This window comes from Tupaia chinensis, unplaced genomic scaffold (genome assembly GCF_000334495.1).
Source record: "Tupaia chinensis unplaced genomic scaffold, TupChi_1.0 Scaffold000009_1, whole genome shotgun sequence".
In the NCBI taxonomy this organism is placed as follows: Eukaryota; Metazoa; Chordata; class Mammalia; order Scandentia; family Tupaiidae; genus Tupaia; species Tupaia belangeri.
The window spans coordinates 1,172,217-1,190,112 of record NW_006159439.1 but is presented as its reverse complement, the minus strand read 5'-3'; the positions used below and the strand labels follow the sequence as shown (position 1 = coordinate 1,190,112).

General features: G+C 33.6%; 1 protein-coding gene across 2 annotated transcripts in view; it reads right to left on the bottom strand.

Annotated features, from left to right (window-relative positions):
* The window catches only part of EPHA3 (EPH receptor A3), a 404,175-nt gene that overhangs the window by 222,482 nt on the left and 163,797 nt on the right, over window positions 1-17,896 (bottom strand). The gene's annotated exons all lie outside the window — the stretch shown is intronic.

Below are 17,896 nucleotides of genomic sequence, written 5' to 3'. Positions count from 1 at the left end.
ATGAATCTCCACATAATTTATTCCAATCTTATAAATAATGAAACTGAGTTTTGGATTTGATACTCACAGTTACATTTATTACTGGAAGCCTACTTTGCATACACTTTTTTTTTCTTCATTGTGGTTAATTAACTTTTAATCACTGTACATCTTTACAGTGCACAACATGGTTTTCTCAGCATGAATACAGTGCATATTAGTCAAGTGAGAGACATTACTGTATACATTATCACCAGTAGATAACTTTTTATTTTTGTGTCTGTTGAGTAGTTGTTTTTCCCTGATCCCCTCCCTCTTACTCCTTATAACCTACCCCCTATTACCCTGTCTCTAGTATCTACTCTTGCTCTCCCTTCCCTAATACCTTCCAAACTTTCAATTTCTTATATAGAGCACACACATTCAGTATATAATGAGAGGAGACATACAATGCCTGTCTTTCATAGTCTCGCTCCCTTAACTTAGCATTAAATCTTCCTTATTCACCCATTTTGTATCAAACATCAAGGTCTCATTGATTTTCATGGCTGAGCAGTACTCTATAGAGTACATGTGCCACATTTTTTCTCTTCACTCATCTGTTCTTGGACATTTGAGTTGATTCCATGTCCTATTAACACTTGAAATCACATACCTTATAACTGAAAATCTTGTTACTCAAAACAAGAGTATCTCTAGAATCTATGTTCAAGACCATTGATTCTCAGACTAAAATGTGCATCAAAATCAGTTATTAAAACACATCTTTCTGGCTCCTAAACATGAAGTTGCTAAGTAGGTTGATCTGGAGTGAGAGCTAAGGATCTGTATTTGTAATAAATTCCCAATGCTGCTGAAGTGAAGGTCACACTTTGAGAACTAGTGCTTCATATTACTGCTCTACATTCTTTCTTGGGTCCTGGCATGTCATTTAAATTGTACATCCCCCAGTCTCTGTAAAATGTGTAAAATAAGCCCTCCTTATAGGCTGTTTTAAAGATTAAAACACATAAGCATTTAAATCTGGGTTTGGTATATGGTAAATAATAAATATTTTAAAAGATCATTTTATTGGTCAGTAGACTTACAGAAGTAATATTTGAACTAGGTCGTGATGTTCAAAAGAGCAAGAAAGTGGAAATAGTCATAGTATAAAACCATATTATTTTTCAACGCTAACTAAAGTTTGTGGGTTTATCCTATGACCTTGTATAAGATACACGACCTTGCTTTGACCTTGGGCTGTTTTTCTAACTTGTAAATAAGAAAACATTATATCATTTACCACAACACAGGAAGGCTGAAAAAAGAATAACTTGTAAAATTATTTTATAGCACTTTGTGAAAATAATGGAGTATATAAAAGCTAATAATAAATTTCACTTTCCTCAAAGAACATTGTAAAATTCTAATCCCTCAACTGATTTATGACAGTAGCTAAAGTGCTAGAGGTACAGACAAGAATTTTTTTTTCAAAAAATAAACAGTTAAGCTTTTTCTTTTAATGTGGTATTGATATGATTTATAGTAGCCTAATTGCCCATAATACTAAAAATACACTCAATTTTCTCTCTTTCAAACACATTGATTTAAATAATAAAATTTCAATGACTTAATAATAATAATAATATCATAAAATAGCAAATAGACAACACGTGATAAGAAACAAGAAAAGGAAAAATACAATAGGGAGTTTTTAGAAAATCAGACGCTTTCTTTACATTTCTGAGGATGCGATGAACTTTTTAAAGATGAGTGATCCTTTCTTATTATTTCTGTCTAAGCAATGAAGTTTGGCCACATGAACAGACACATCTTTCAGCAGCGATAGCATTGAGAAACACATGTTTCCAGAAAGAAGAAAGTTGATCTATTGGGGGTAGTTTGAAACTGGTGTGCTTTAGTAGACTAGGTGTCAGAAGTTGTGAATTTTAATCCCTCTCAGACACCATCCTGTGCTACTGACTTGTGTGGCCAGGGCAAGTGAGTCATTTCTTTTGGCATCTAAATGAATCCTTTGGAAATATGGATAAAGTTGCATTAACCTTCCACAAATAGTCAACTGCATCATTTTTCTTAACCTACATCACTAAGCATATCCTCGCTACAGGAGCTACACTTATCTTTTCCATCATTGTAACTATTTGGCAAACTTTAGTGAAGACCAATATGAAATGAGACCAATAACAAAGAAAGCTCCAAACCCATTAAAATTACTATCAAAAGCTTATAGTGATTCGGTCCACTCAATGGAATTACATTATTTTAAAATAAAGTTTCATCATATAGTTTATCTATTGCTCTTCTCAGACTTAAACTCCCAGCATTTCAGAAACCGTTCACATGTAGTATAGAATTTTAAGTTTTTATTGCTTGAAATCCATTTATTGCAAGCTCTGTGGCTTTTTTCTTTTTTAGTTTTTTTGAAGTATTTTTTAAATTTATTTTTTGAACAAATCAAAGCTCAAGCAGAAATAAACCAATAATTGACTTTATATTATTTAGACATAGCAGGACAGCCTTTATAAGGTTATTTTTAAAATGAACATAATTGGCTAAACAGCAATATCGTTCTTCTAAGACTTTGCCTTTAATATACCTTCCTCTAACATAGAGGACTTTTGACTTCATTTAGAAGTATCCTTCCCTTTGCTATTCTGTGTCCTGGCTTCCAGGGAGAACAGCAGGGCTATGACTTATGTCAGTCAGTAGGTGCTAAGCCTTTCTTTTTAATGAGAATAGGATTCCAGACTGAATAAATCAAGTTTCTCCCTGTCTGCTTGAGAGAGTAACATCTGAATTAACCACAGTGTAAAATAGCCAAGGATAATTAATTATATGCTTTGAGTCAACTCTCATTCATTTCCAATTCAAGTACACAGACATCTTTTTTTAATGTAGTTACAAAGAAAACTATAATGATGCTTACTAGCTTCTTAAATTTCTTTAAGTTCCTATCATTTTTTACTATAACTTTCTTAATACAACCTTTGGCAATGTAAGCTTTCTTTATCCACTGATCTGGTTTTGTTCCCATTCACCTTCTGTTACATGTTTTATTGCCATTCATTTTTATTTCTACCTTAGAAAAAGTGTGATTTTTCTTCATCTAGTTTGCTTATATTCTGCAAATTGTTTTATACTCCCTGAGGAAAAAATGCTCCCAAGCAGAAGATTAAAACAAATGGTAAGAGACATTAGACAATTTGTTTTTTTAAACTAAATGCTATTTTCAATCTTTTAAAAAGATCATTGGCTTCCAAAGGTCTTATGCTTTTCAGGTTGGTTTACAAATTTTTCAATCTCTCTATCTGAAAAAAAAAAAGCACTAGAATACCTTAAAATGGGTTTTGAGATTATTTTATATGTAGTAAATGATCATATTTTTCATTGTTAATTTTTGTTCTAGTCTATTCATTTATTTCAGCTTATTAATTTTAATGATTACATTTCAGTAAAAAACAATTATTTATAATCTAAAAAATAATAGCATAAGAATTAGACAAAGGAGAGCATAAAATATACAAAAGCATAAAGTATAAAGAAATATAAACCATTAAAATCACTCATGATGAATGAATATGCTACTTAATAAATTATATGCTTATGGTTGGAAGAAAAATAAGAGGTAATTTAAAACATGTAAAAAATCAAAAAATTTTTAGTCAAAATATGTAGGATAATTGAAGAGCCTTAATTAATGTGTTTTGCTACAACAAGTAGATTTAAATCTTCAATTCAAAGCTGACACATCTAAAATGCAAAACAGAACTTTTAATGGCATCTAATCCAGCTACTTGATAAACTAAGCTGGTTCCAATAAAATAATAATTTCCAAGGAACGTGATGGCTGTACAGACTACAAATTAAAAGTAGCTATAAAGAGCTGGTCGACCCGAGTGGGTCAAATCCCATGTGGTTTACTTTGTTACTGTGATATAGGACAAGTGATTTAACCTCTATGTCTTGGTCTCCTTATTTATAAGATAGATTTAATAAAAATATCTATTTCATATACTTTTTCTGAATCTTAAATGAGTCCACCTCTTTATGTTATATTTATTATTAAATGATCTTAGAGTGTATTTGCAAGAGCGAGCCTGCCTGCAGTACCTTGAGATTAATGATATCCAGGAGATAGAGCTGAGGGCCAATCCAGGAATTTAAATGTATTTAGACATCTTCTGGTGGTGTCCTTCAGATTGTAAAATCCTGAATCACAAGAAACTCCCAAGAAAACGTCCTTAATAAATCATGAATGTTTCTAAAACTTAAATGCAAAACAGGGCTGGCCTTGTGGCCTAGCAGTTAAGGAAGTTTGATTCTAAATGATCCACAATGAGGCTGCAAACCTGGCCCCCACAGATTGAAAAATATGCCAGGCACGTGTGTTGGCATGCCCCGAATTCCGACAGGGTGGAGAAGTGAAGAAATTGCAACATGATCATGCCCCAGGGGTGGTAGTTTCTCTTCCCTCTCACTCTGTATCTCCCTGGTGAGCATATGCACCCTTTGGCAAATTAAGAAGAAAGAAAGAGAGAAAGAAAGGAGAAGTAAGGGGAAAAAAGACACACACACACACACACACACACACACACACACACACAGAGAAAATAAGAAATTACATTGTGGATATTCTCACAGAAATTTCTCCCTATTAATCTATACTACTAAGTTAATGGAATTTTGATATAGACAAGAAGAGTTCAAGAAGGTTGTCTAGCTGTCCAATGAGCTCTCGTTCTTAGGACTTGGCTCTTTTTGAGTATGTACTGGTCAATGTCCATGTGACCATAGAGTAAGATACCACAAACTCAATGACCTCTACAGCTGAGTCAGAAATTTAGCAGCTGGTGCTACTATACTTCTCTCTAAAACAATAATTTCAGCAAATAAAGAGATATATCAAAAAGTGAGATTACATTTACTGACAAGAATAACTTTTTAAAAAACATATTAATCCCTAAGTGGGAATAAGAGCTAATTTAAATAAAACTCACATCACATTTTTCATTATATATTTCCCAAAGAACATTTTATGAAATAAATAGTGGTGTATCAGGATGTTTAAAAACATTATTTTTAAAACATGCTTTTTCTTCATTCATGATAGAGTGTGTGCATGTGTATAAGAGAGCCAGAGAGGGACCAGCAGTTAGTGTAATGGCTATGTCACTGAACTCCCATGTAGTCAACCATGGTTCGAGTCCTGGACCCGGTGACTTAAACGCACTCTAGGCATATCTGCGTACATGCCCAAGATCCCGAGAGGAGAATGGAGGAGAAGGGATTGTGGTATGGTGATCCTCCCTAGGGGGTGATTTCTCACTTTCTGTCTCTCTGTCTCTCTCTCTCTCTGTAGTTCTGGCAAGCACACGTGCCCTATAGCAAAAACCTCTCCAAAAGAGAGAGAGAGAGAGAGAGAGAGAGAACAAAGAGATGAAGACCCTGGTCATGCATAATGCACTTCCTCCAACCCTCCAGTGACCAGGAATTTCATTTCTGTCAAACTGCATGTTTGTATGTCTGTATGTTTGATGGCTAAAATAGTATAACTTCCTAAAGAATTATTTGAAAATAGAAAGTGACTAATAATGACTTTCAAATAACAATGTAAGTGCAATATGGTAGTTATAAAATAAGTCCACATCTGACGTCTGTGACCAATTTTCATTCAAATATTAATAATTATTTTATCAGTGTATGAATTTACTCTATTCTAATTAATTTTCTCAAACATCTGCTTATTTACTAAGCATTTATTTTGAGCACCTATCATATATGAGACCCAGTAAGAAAGCAGAGAGAAGTTTCTCCCAATCAGCACAATGCATGCAGGCCAATGGAAAAAGAGGCAATCCATGGAGTTAACAAGTATGTAAGAAAGATTATAAGTCTTATGCAGGGCGTGGTCACAGAGAAGAACAAGAGTGTACATTCAGTTCAGGGTCAGGGAACATCGCTCCTTGTGGATACTTTTAACTGAGGACAGAAGTATTAAAAGAAGCTGAAGATACAAAGAGCAAGGTAGGAGGTCAGCATTCTAATGAAGAAAAACTCCAAGTGCGAAGACACTCTAAGCTATGAGCTACATTTCTGAAAACAACAAAGGAAAAAAAAAATACAAATGCTGACATAAGAAATCACATAATTCTAAAAATATAAAGCATAAATTCATACTTAGCATATCATCAAATATGAATATTTTTATGGCCTCTCGAAGTCTAAGTCTGATAGTAAACACCATGACTGGCTTCCTGTACCAGCTCATCGTCTGTGAGCAAACCTCAGTGAAAATTAAATAGTGTGGTAAGAAGAACAAGCTCAGCCAGCATGCCAGAGTCCTTTGTTGAACTATAATGCCACAGAAGGAAATGTGCAGAGAATGGATGACAGCAGGACACCTTAGCAGCTGCTGTGTATGGAGCATAGAGCACAACAGCTCAAAGACTTCAGTGGAAATGCGGTGGAGGCCCATCAAGTCCTAACAGGAAGCAGTGGGAAACAGCAGCTACTCATGAATTGGCCTGGTATGGAAGTCGGCACAGAGGGAAGAGTGTGACTGTGTGTGCAACAATAAAGACAAAGCAAAAAGTGAAATGTTCTGTCAATAGTGCCTTAGCAGCAAGCTAACAAACATGATTTATTTGTTCTTGTCAGAGCTTTAAGTCAATCTTACATACTTAAAAAGCTTTTGCCCAGCAAAGAAAATCATCAACAAAATGAAAAGGCAATTTGTGGCAATGACAAACCACATTTTCAATAAGGCGTTAATATCCAAAATTCATAAAGAGCACTTACAACTCAATAGCAGAAAAATAAAGAGCCAAATTTAAAAATGGGCAAATAACCTGAATAGACATTTTTCTAAGAAAGACATAAGAATGACCAACAGATACATGAAAAGGTGCTCAACAACACTAGTCATTGGGGAAATATGAATTAAAACCACTATGAGACCTTATTCTATACCTATTAGGATGACTTGTCAAATACACAAAAGATGACAAAAGTTGGCGAGAAGAAGACATGGAGGAAAAAAGAAAGTCTTGTACACTGTTGGCAGGAATAAAGACTGCTTCAGCCATTGTGGGGAAAAGTAGAGTAGCGCCTAAAGAAATTAAAGATAGAACTACCAATGACCTGGCAGTATACGAAGGAGATGAAATGCCACCATGTAAATATGCACTCAGGGTCGTTGCAGTATTATTCAGGCAACAACTTAAGTGTCTGTCAACTGATGAATGGAAAGAAAATGGCACATACGTAGAATACTATTCAGCTTCAAAAAAGTAGAACTTCCAATTTGCTACAACCTGGATGTACCTGGAAGACATTAGGCTAAGTGAAATAAGCCAGACATAGAAAGAACAATATTATATGTTCTTATTTATATATGGAATTGAAACACTCAAACAAATCAAATATACAATGATAGAAAATATACCCTGATAACCACTGGTTACCACAGGCAACAGGAAGGGAGGACAAAGGGGGATACAAAGTCCGAGAGTACAAAGTAGCAAATATGTAGGATGAACAGATTTTTAAATAGATGGATCTGAACTGCTCTTGTTATACAAAAAAGTAGCTGTGACATGATAGATATGTTAATCTGCTTTACTATAGTAACCATTTTATTTATATATTTATATATCTATGCCCATATATACATATGGGTGCATCCCATAACATCATGTTGTGAATCTCAAATATATGCAATGAAATTTACTTTAAAATAAAAAGAAATAGTATTTTCTTCAAATAAGATATGTCCTACTTCTCACAAAGAAATTTCAGTACCTAAATTCAAATATTTGTTAGTAATTAAATGCTTATTTAGAGAACACCTACTCTGCCCCATGCATAATTCTAGCAACTTGGAATCTGTACACAAAATAAAGATCCTTGACTTATTGAACTTTCACTTCAGCCAGAAAGACAGGCAATAAACCTAACGAATAAGAAGAATTTGATGATAGAAGATGATCAACGTTAAGGAAAAAAAAAAAAAAAGAATGGAGTAAGGTAAGAGGATTATGGAGCGCTACAGGGCAGCTTCATGATGTAGTATTAAAGTCTAATTTTAGTGCTATTGATTCAAAACTTGGGGGTTTGCCAAGGGTATTTCTGAGGAAACTGTAGAACAAAGACCACCCCAGGATGGTGCTTGCCCGTGGGTAACAACAAGGTGGCCAAAGCTAAAGAAATACCAGTGAGTTTGTGATGAATGAAGTAGGTCAGAAAGGTAACTGAGGCAAATTGTAATGGTGTTGCAGGATTTTTTAAAAATTATTTTGAAATTAATTATTTGTAAAAAGTAGTACAGAATCTCTACATATTCTTCACTTGATTTTCTTCAGTGATAACATATAACCTTAGCACATCAGCAGGGGAATTGTTACTAGTGTAATGAAATAAACTAAATTACATAGCTTATTAACCTTTCAACAGATTTTCCAAGCAGTCACATTTTTAAACCAAATTTGTTTTATTTTGTTTTGTTTTTAATTGCCAGAGGGCACCTGCTCTTACCAGGGAGACAGAGAGAGTAAAAATTATTCCTGCCCCAACACACACATACACACACTTACAGTGGGGCATGGTCACAGTGTAATCTATTCTCCTTTGTTTCTCTATACTGTCAAGATTTGGGGCATGCATGCCATGGTCACTAGCATGTTTCTTAAACCACTGGGTTTGGGATTTGAGCTCTGTACTCTCCCTTCCCTTGTCAGCCATGTGGGATCCAGCTCCCTTTCCCACTAGACTATTGGTTCAGCCCACATTCACTTCTTAAACAGTTCATTTATTTTCTTCTTGGGAGATAGCCATCAAAATAGGGCCTTTATGCTGCTATCCAATGCTAGTCTCTGTCAGTCATAGTTAGAACTGAACACATACACACTGCACTTTACTTGATGCATTGTTCTATATAGGTTGCATAAACTTGTAATATCACTTTCTCTTTTCAGTCACCATTTGAAAGTAATTTTCGCATGTGATGAGAATTTATAAATTCACATTCCATCTAAGGATAACAGAATTCTGACAAGAACAACACTGACTAGACAATAAAGAGGTAAGTGATTTGTGATCTTCCTAAAACATCATATGGGGAATCACATAGTGACAGTTTGTCTCATGAATGTTGATGAATTTGTTGAAAAGTTTTGGGTAATGTTCATCAGATCTCTCCCTTGTAAAAATATTTCTTCCCTTTGTAATTCATTTTTTTTAAATTGTGAAGTGATACTTAAGAGTCTATGTAGACATTCTATTCCTTAGTATTTTATATTACTAACTTTAGCATCCATTGATGAGGCTTAATTATATTAATTATTGCACTGGTTGGTGAAATATGATGCATTAAACAACTAGCTTTCTGTAAAGATGTACTTTCTCTCATTTAACCCCCATTGCCTTTTCTCCTTTAGTAGCAATATGCACTCAAGAATCTTTGATAATATTGATGCTAGTATTACTATTGTTGTGCTGGTTTTCATTTTTTATTATTACTTAACATGCTGTATCCTTTTTCTGTCATTATTTTTCTGTTAGTAGAAATGTTCTAAATTTGGCCAGTGGTAGCCACTTTGAGTCCATCATTTCTTTAGCCATGTTCCCATTAGTCTTCAAATACATCCTGGCTTTTGAACAATAAAACACTCAAGGTTGACCTTGAGGTTTCTCTCTTTCAGATATGAAATTGTTGATTACTCTAAAAGTCTCTGATTCCTGTTAGTGGGGAGAAATAAGGATCACATCGATTATTTTTGTTGTTGTTTGTTTTAGATTTTGCCATAGGTTGCATGTGCTCTCTGGAGAGAGAGAAAGAGAGAAAGAGAAAATGAAAAATTACCCACTGGGAGGCATGGCCATGCTGCAATCCCTTCTTCCTTCTCCCCATGGGATTTTGGACATACTCAAACACACTCCTAGGTGTTTTTCAAACCACCAGGTCTGAGACTTGACTTCTCTTTTGGCCATGTGGTATTCAGCACCTTAACCTCCACACTACCTGCTGGCCCCCAATCAATTATTGTTTTGAGAAGGCAGCAAGAGGAATAACACAGAGGTGAAAGGTCGGACATGAGTACCTTGGAATCTTGATTAGACATAAAGGTGATGGGGACCAAGGTAGTACAAGTCTACAAAGTGAGAAGTGGTTGAATTCTTATTATAGCATGAAGATAGAATTCTCCACAAATAGCATGTGGAATATAGGAGAAAGAGAAGATACATAATAATGTCATTTGTGCCTCAAGTGTTTTTAGCCTGAGTTACTGGAAGAATGGAATTTTGGGTGGGAGGGTGGATGGGGGAAGTAGGTGGAAGGTCAGTAGTTCAGGGTTTTATGTTGTTAATGCTTGTGATGCCGTTCAAAGTTATTCGAACATGGAGAAATAATTTAATCTCTGAAACATTCAGATTTACTGTCTTCATATATTATTTACCGTCACGTACATACACATCATGCACATAGAACAGTCAACTGTTCCTTTAATATTTGCATTCCATATCAGTTTAAAAAATAGATTGTGAAAGGGATTCATCTGTTAACACATCCTTATTTCCTCTCCAAGGACATATACTCCTGTACATATTTAGATGTCTATCGAATCAGATCTGTTGTGATTTGCTCTGGCTATTCCCTCTATTTTACCTGTAGATTTCTATATAAAGGAAGACAAAAATGATAGAACAACGAAGTCATTTTTCAATATTTGCTATTGAGTTACATTTTTTTCTTAGGTCCCCAGCAAGACTCCAGACTTGAAAGTAATGGATTGGCAAGAAAGTCCTTTAGCCTTCACTGAACATATCTAGGGAAGTATGTAGTGAAATAGATTATAGAGTTTTACTTGAAGCAGGGTTGCACAAACTTTTTCAGTAACGAGCTAGACAGTAAATACTTCAGGCTTTACAGGCCATATGGCTTCTGTCACAACTACTACTATTTCAGTGTGAAAGCAGTCACGGAAAATATATAAACAAATTAACATGTCTGTGTTTCAATAAAATCGTATTTACAAAAACAGGTGGCAGGCAGGATTTAGCCTGCTGGTCATAGTTTACTAAACCCTAATTTAGAGGAAGTCCCAAATAAACAGAATGATTAAAGGCTGATATCTCATTCTTGTAATCTTTGTATAGGAGACCAGAATAAAATAATAATGTCAGAATGCCAAATGTTAAAAAAAAAAGAAGTCTATTGCTAATAAGACATGTATCGTCATACTTGTGATACATGCTAGCATAGACTTCTATCTTGAGGTAAAGTATTTCTAAAACTCACATCAAAGGTTTCTGACATATATAATATCTAAATATTTCATTAAAGTGATTTTATGTAAACATTTGCAATGCAGAGAAGTTCTCTGTTAAATTTCTGATCTAAAAATACTTCTGTAAATTAACTGGATCTCAGAAAGAATTCTTTTTCATTGACAGTCTTATAAAATGGTTCTAAGGCAAGCTCACAATTGTTTCTCTGTCATAGAGTCAACAACTAAAACCCTCTACTGTGTTCGAAGACCTGGTTTAAGTAGATTTCTGTAGGGAGAATGTCTTATAAATACAAACTTTAAGTAAGTACAAAATAGGGAAACCTCCTTCCTTTCCTATTATCCTCTTCTTTCTCCCTGGCATTTTTTCCATGCAATTGAATAATCCACATCAACTCAAGTTACTGAAAAATATTTAAAACATGTCTTCCTTACAGGAAACCTTTTATTAATTCAGGAATAAGATCTCTTGTCAGTTCTGCTGGACACTAAAACCTCAGTTTTAAACCTGACCTTTAGTAATTGAAGAATATTAAAAAATGACAAAGTGCACCCTTCTAAAGATAACCTAAGAATATTAAATGCTATCAATATGCTGGTCCTTCAGAAATTTTTAGTTTACTTTTATAGAGTTCAGGCAATATAGATAGGAATTTTTCAACTGTTAAAACCGACTTTCAGGTTTGACTAGACTTGCAATTAGAGATTTATCCATTGTATCCTCTCACCTATTATTTAGAGCAAATAGAACATGACTGAAAAAATCATACTAATCACAAAACTAAATATATAAAGATTATTCTCTGTTTGATCAGTGCAGAGAAAATGTTCTCAGCCATATATTATTATGTGCTGATGCTACTTTTTTTAATAAAGCAAGGCAAATGCTAAGGTAGGTTTATAAAACATTTTAGGAAGAGCTTACAGAACTTTATATTGCTATTAAGTGGGAAAATAATATAAATATAAATCAAGTTGGTTACTTTAGTTTAAAAAACATACAAACTTAAAGTGCTAAAAGAAAAGTGAAATGTGATTAATTATTTTCTGAACAAATTTCTTATCAAATCATAGAAATTGACAGCTAAGTAAATGGCTATGTTGGAAACCATCTATAATGGTTTTAATTAAAAGGGTTAGACATTTTTTGATTTTCTGTGATTTTTCCCCCTAAAATTTATAGAATACTTAAAATATGGAAAAAAAGCAGGATTTCAGTTCCTACAATGATTAAAATGCAAGCCCAGCATATGAATGCTTTTCAACTGTTAAAAAGAGAATTCTATTTCTTTTCTATTTCAGATGTGCTAGTCGCAAAGTACACTTTTAAATCTGATTTTCTCTTAATTTTGAGTTCTTTATTCAGAACCTTTCCTACTGATTAAATTTAGTTTCTAAGCCAAAATGAAATAAAGTTAGTGTTTAAAAAAATGTAAGGACATGTGTCTCCCTAAATTGCTGCCATTTCCTTAAAAAAATATATTAAACTTTATATTTTTACAAGAAATTGATGACTAATCTCTACCTCCAGGGTATTTCTTTCCAACAACTATGTTCATACACTTTAAAGTTCAAGCTCTCACACATAAGAGACTGAGGTAATGGAAGAGTGCGCCAATGATTAAAGGCTACTCTAAGCTAGGCATGTTTTCGAGAACTTTCATTCTTTTTTTAAGGAAAAAAATGTAACTTTGAGGTGGGGAGGAAGACATGGTGTGAGAGTCAATGTTGTGTATCTTTTCATCTGTTTTCTTTCCAAAGGAAGCCTCAAGAGTTCCCCCAAATACAAATATCTCTATCTGTCATGTACTTGAGGAAATTTATCCCTAAAGTGAGGTATAGTTAGTCACTGAAAAAAAAGGAATACAATGCTACAGCATATTATTTATAGCTATTAACAGGGTAAACAAGTTTCTTCTCTTTGTCTTCTTTCTTTCTTTCTTTCTTTCTTTTTTTTTTTTTTTTGGTTTTAAATGTAAACCTATATCTCCTGCTGGGATCAGAAGTTATCGTTTGCAGAATTCCTTTAACCAATGTTTCACTTCTCCACTTGTCAATGCATAAATCTCTTTCTATTGCTTGGAATAACTAGATGACATCTGGCAATGCAGAATGACAAAGTTAGGGGCAGGAAAAATAAAGTAAATTTAAAGTAAATTGCTCAGAAGTAAATTCAATCAATGTCTAATTTAAATTATTTTCATCTTTTATACAGTTGCATGAAATAAAAAGAAGCATATTTAGATGCATATAACACATGTATTGTATCATGTAATGTTATCTTAAGGATATATGTACATAAAATATATATATGTGTGTGTGTATAATATATGCATATGTAAAGTCTCAGCAGTGAGCAATGAACTTCCTGCATACCATATTATACTGCTGTGGATGTGGACTAATGTAAAAGCATGACAAATTTAATATTTTTAAAATGTGAACCAGAAAAGCTCAATGTTTCCTAATCATTAAAGACTTAGAAAGTATACAAAATTTATTTTTTAAATGCTAAAAGAGCAAATTGTAAAAGTCATATGAATTTTTTTTAATCGAATGCATTTTGCATCTGTATTCCACTGGAGAACTTCTTTTAACACAAATAATCAAAAATATAAAATTTTCTCTCTTCTTCTGGAATTTTAGTGTAGCATAATGTAGGTTTCAATATGGCCAAAACTAGTCCTGGAATTCAACATTTCTCAAAGAATTCAATGAAACATTAATTATCATTGCTCTTGGCAAGTATATGTGGAAATTTGAAAATGATTTGCACTGTAAGAAATATATAGAATCACATTTGCTCTGCAAATATTTCATTTTTCTTTTTAAAAGAAATGTTCCTATAACTATGACATGTTTCTCCCCACAATTTATTATTTCAGAATGCGAGATCTATAGAAACTAAAAAAAAGTATATAAATTTATGATTTTTTTCTCTTAGACTGTATATGCCACAATTAGTTTTATCCATCGATTAAAAAAATAAAATATTTCGGGACCAGCAGCTAGCATAATGGCTATGTTGCTGAACTCCCATGTAGTCGACAGTGGTTTGAGTCCTGGACCCAGTGGCTTAAACTCACGCCAGGCGCATGTGCGTGCATGTCCAAGATCCCGAGAGGAGAATGGAGAAGGTATTGCAGCGTAGCCATCCCACCAGGGGGGTGATTTCTCGCTTTCTGTCTCTCTCTTTCTGGTGAGCACATGCGCCCTATAGCAAAAACCTCTAAAAAAATAAAATATTTCAGGTAACAGTGAAAATAAGTAATTTGTATAGAAAGATATTTTAAGATAGATACTTGTAATAATTCATTGCTTCTTATATTGGCAATAATGTTAATCAATGTGAATTGTTTTAGGCACACAACATTTCTAGGAATATATCCTAGAAATAATAGAAGTTAACTTGATAAGACTGCCAATGGATGTAGAAGAGAAATGAACAAAAATTCAAATTATTATGAAATAAAATGGCATTTGCATATTACTGTGGATTTTGATTAAATTACTTAATATATTTTATGTTTATAATCATGTGTTAACTTCAAGAACATTAATTCAATAGATTGATTTGTGTTTAAATCAGAATTAAAACTTTACCTATTGAACTTATTACTATATAAATAAAAATTACTCACAATCACTGTTTTATGGTTTCTATCTTTGCTAATTAGATTAATATCATCTACCTTCAAGGTTGACAGATTATGTAAACATACCTAACACAGAATATACGTTGATTCATTTTTTGTCACATATCATCTCTAATATTTATGTATTATAAATGAATTTGGCTCAGAATTATTACTGTGATCGAAATATTTATTGCTTTCCATATTAATGTTATATTACTCTCCTCTTTAAAAAAGCAATCAAAATTTATCTGAAAGTTAAAAAATTTATTCAAATGAAGTGTTTTCTACAAGTTCTGATCCAATAGGGTTTGTTTGTTTTTATCTTCTTTATTTTTTCTGTTTGTTTTTAGACCGGGAGACTCTGACTAAAGCAAAAAACAGTAGTTTGACAAAAGCATGTTTAGAGCTTTGATTCATAAATTTCTCAAGACTTGCAAAAAATTTTTTATGGCATGATTTCTTACCGAATTTTTAAAAAACTAAATCATTATACTTAATTCTGTATGCCTAACTGCTCAGATCTAAGATCATTTCTTAGTTCCAGGCAATCGGTTCTGCATCTAATGTTTCTAGCAGTTTGTGAAAGACTGTTAAATATTCAGCCCCATGAGAAGAGCTACAAAGCTTCTTCGGATGAACCTGACTCATCTTCCTTGTCACATCTGTGGTCTTAACAAAAGGCTTCATAGATAATTCACTGGAAGAAAACTTACCTAGTTATAAAGATCAATTGAGGCTTCACATAGAAGTGCTACTGGAGATAAAAATATTTTTAAAAATGCAGGATTTTTATATCCAGAGGCATTCTAAGAAAGCGATTAGTAGAAAAAGAGACATGAGTGATGGGCAGTGAGGAGATAGATTTAGGTTTTATAAGGAAATTCCGACATGAGTAGTAGATCCAGTTTGGTGAACTCAGAGGGAGGCCCAGTTTGCTTTACGTATTGGATCAGCACAAGATTGCAGGAAACATAAAATAGAAGGTAACTGAGATTAGATTCGTGAAACCCAGGTTGAAGAATTTCATATACAATGAAATGAGTTTGAAATGAGTTGAAGGAAATAATATGACCAGAACAATGGAATTAAGGGCAATTAATTGTACAGTCCTTCATAGGGAAGATATGGGTAGGGAGATACAAAGAACAGAAGAAAAATGGTAATATATTGGTATTATAAGAGAGAATTACTGAAGTTTTGAGAAGGTTGAAAGACACTGTACAAAGGCCAGTGAATATAATGGAAGAAATCAATTGAGTAAATTTATGAGGACAGTTAAATCAAGAAAGCCTCTATGGCTCCAAGTAAGAAATAAAAGAGCTTCTGCTAATAGAGACAAGTGGCACAGAGAGATTGATTTGATACAGAATATGCTGACTTTGGTTTGGATCAAATAAATTAGCTTTCTTAGTTTGAAGGCAAAAGCACCAGTTCTTATTCAGAATATATACTAAAATGTGAAAAGACCTTAAAATCTGGAAATTGACTGGGTGAAAAAGGTCTAGAACAGAACGGGAGGGCTCCACGTTTCTTGGTTCTAGAAGTTAATAACTCTTACGATGTGACTCTTACTTTATAATCAGCTATAGCATTTTCTGTATTAGGATGTCTGTTGTGTATCTGTTAGTATCTGTATCATTAAGAATAATGAGTGTTGAGTGAATTTCATGGTTCTTAGAGTAATAAATGGTAACATGTTGACCAAGAGTGAGTTGTTTTTATTTGAATTACAGTTGAGCCTTAACCACACAGAATTAAACTGTATATGTCCATTTATACATAGATATTTTTCATAAATATTTTGGCTAATGCAGCACAGTAGTGTAAATCTGTTTTCTCTTCCTTTTGATCTACCATATAAAATTTATTTTTTCCAGCTTATTTTATTACAAGGCTATATTGTATAATAATATAATAAAAATATGTGTTGATGTTTTATATTATTTTTAAAACTTCCAGTCATCTGTAGACTATCAGTAGTTGGTATTTAAGGAGGCCAAAATTATAGGTAGGTGCAAGGGATTGGTGTCCCAACTCCTGTGTTCTTTAAGGATCAACTATAATTCAAAACAGAAGCTATTAACTTGAGGTATGGGCACAGAAAAACAAACAAAACAAAACAAAAAACTTTCTCTACAAACAGAAATTATTTTTTTTTTTGAGAGGTTTTTGCCATAGGGTGCCTGCACTCACCAGACAGACAGAGAGAGACATAGAGACAGAAAGCAAGAAATCACCCCCCAGGGGGGATGGCCACGCTGCAATCCCTTCTCCTCCATTCTCCTCTCGGGATCTTGGGCAATCACACATATGCGTCCTGTGAGAGTTTTAAGCCTCCTGATCCAGGACGTGAACGGCGATCCACTACGTGGAAGTCCAGTGACATAGCCATTACGCTAACTGCTGGTCCCCAAACAAAAATTCTTATATCAAGTCCATATAGAATGATTCAAGACTGAGAGTAAATTAAGGCCCAAAAGAGAAACAAAAGGAAGTGAGATGCTAAAACTTTCAGTTCTAGGTCCACTCACATTGTGTGTGAGCCTAGAGACTACCAACCAAGGAGACAAAATCAGGAGCTTTGAGCAATGATGTATAAGGACGATTCTTTCAGGAATAGAAAGTCTTCATGGTAAGACCAGTAGACAGATGAAGAAGTAACACAATTTTTAACACTCTTGATATAAAAATGACATTAGTCACTTTCATGCACAGCTTATTGGTAGGAACTACTCCCTTGACCCAAAATATACCTGTTAGGGATACAAAAAACTGATTGAAAATAGATTTTTTGTGCAGACTGAAATCTCTGCCATATGTGAAGACTAAAAAATAGTCCAACAAAAGTACTTCATGTCAGAACAAGGTTTTTCTATTTTGTTTTCAGAAGAATTTGATAGATCTGTGCATATGATTTTTTCTTATGCTCTTTAAAGAACAGAAATTTATATAAAAGCAAAATGTTTCTTTCCCCAATTTGTATATTGAGCA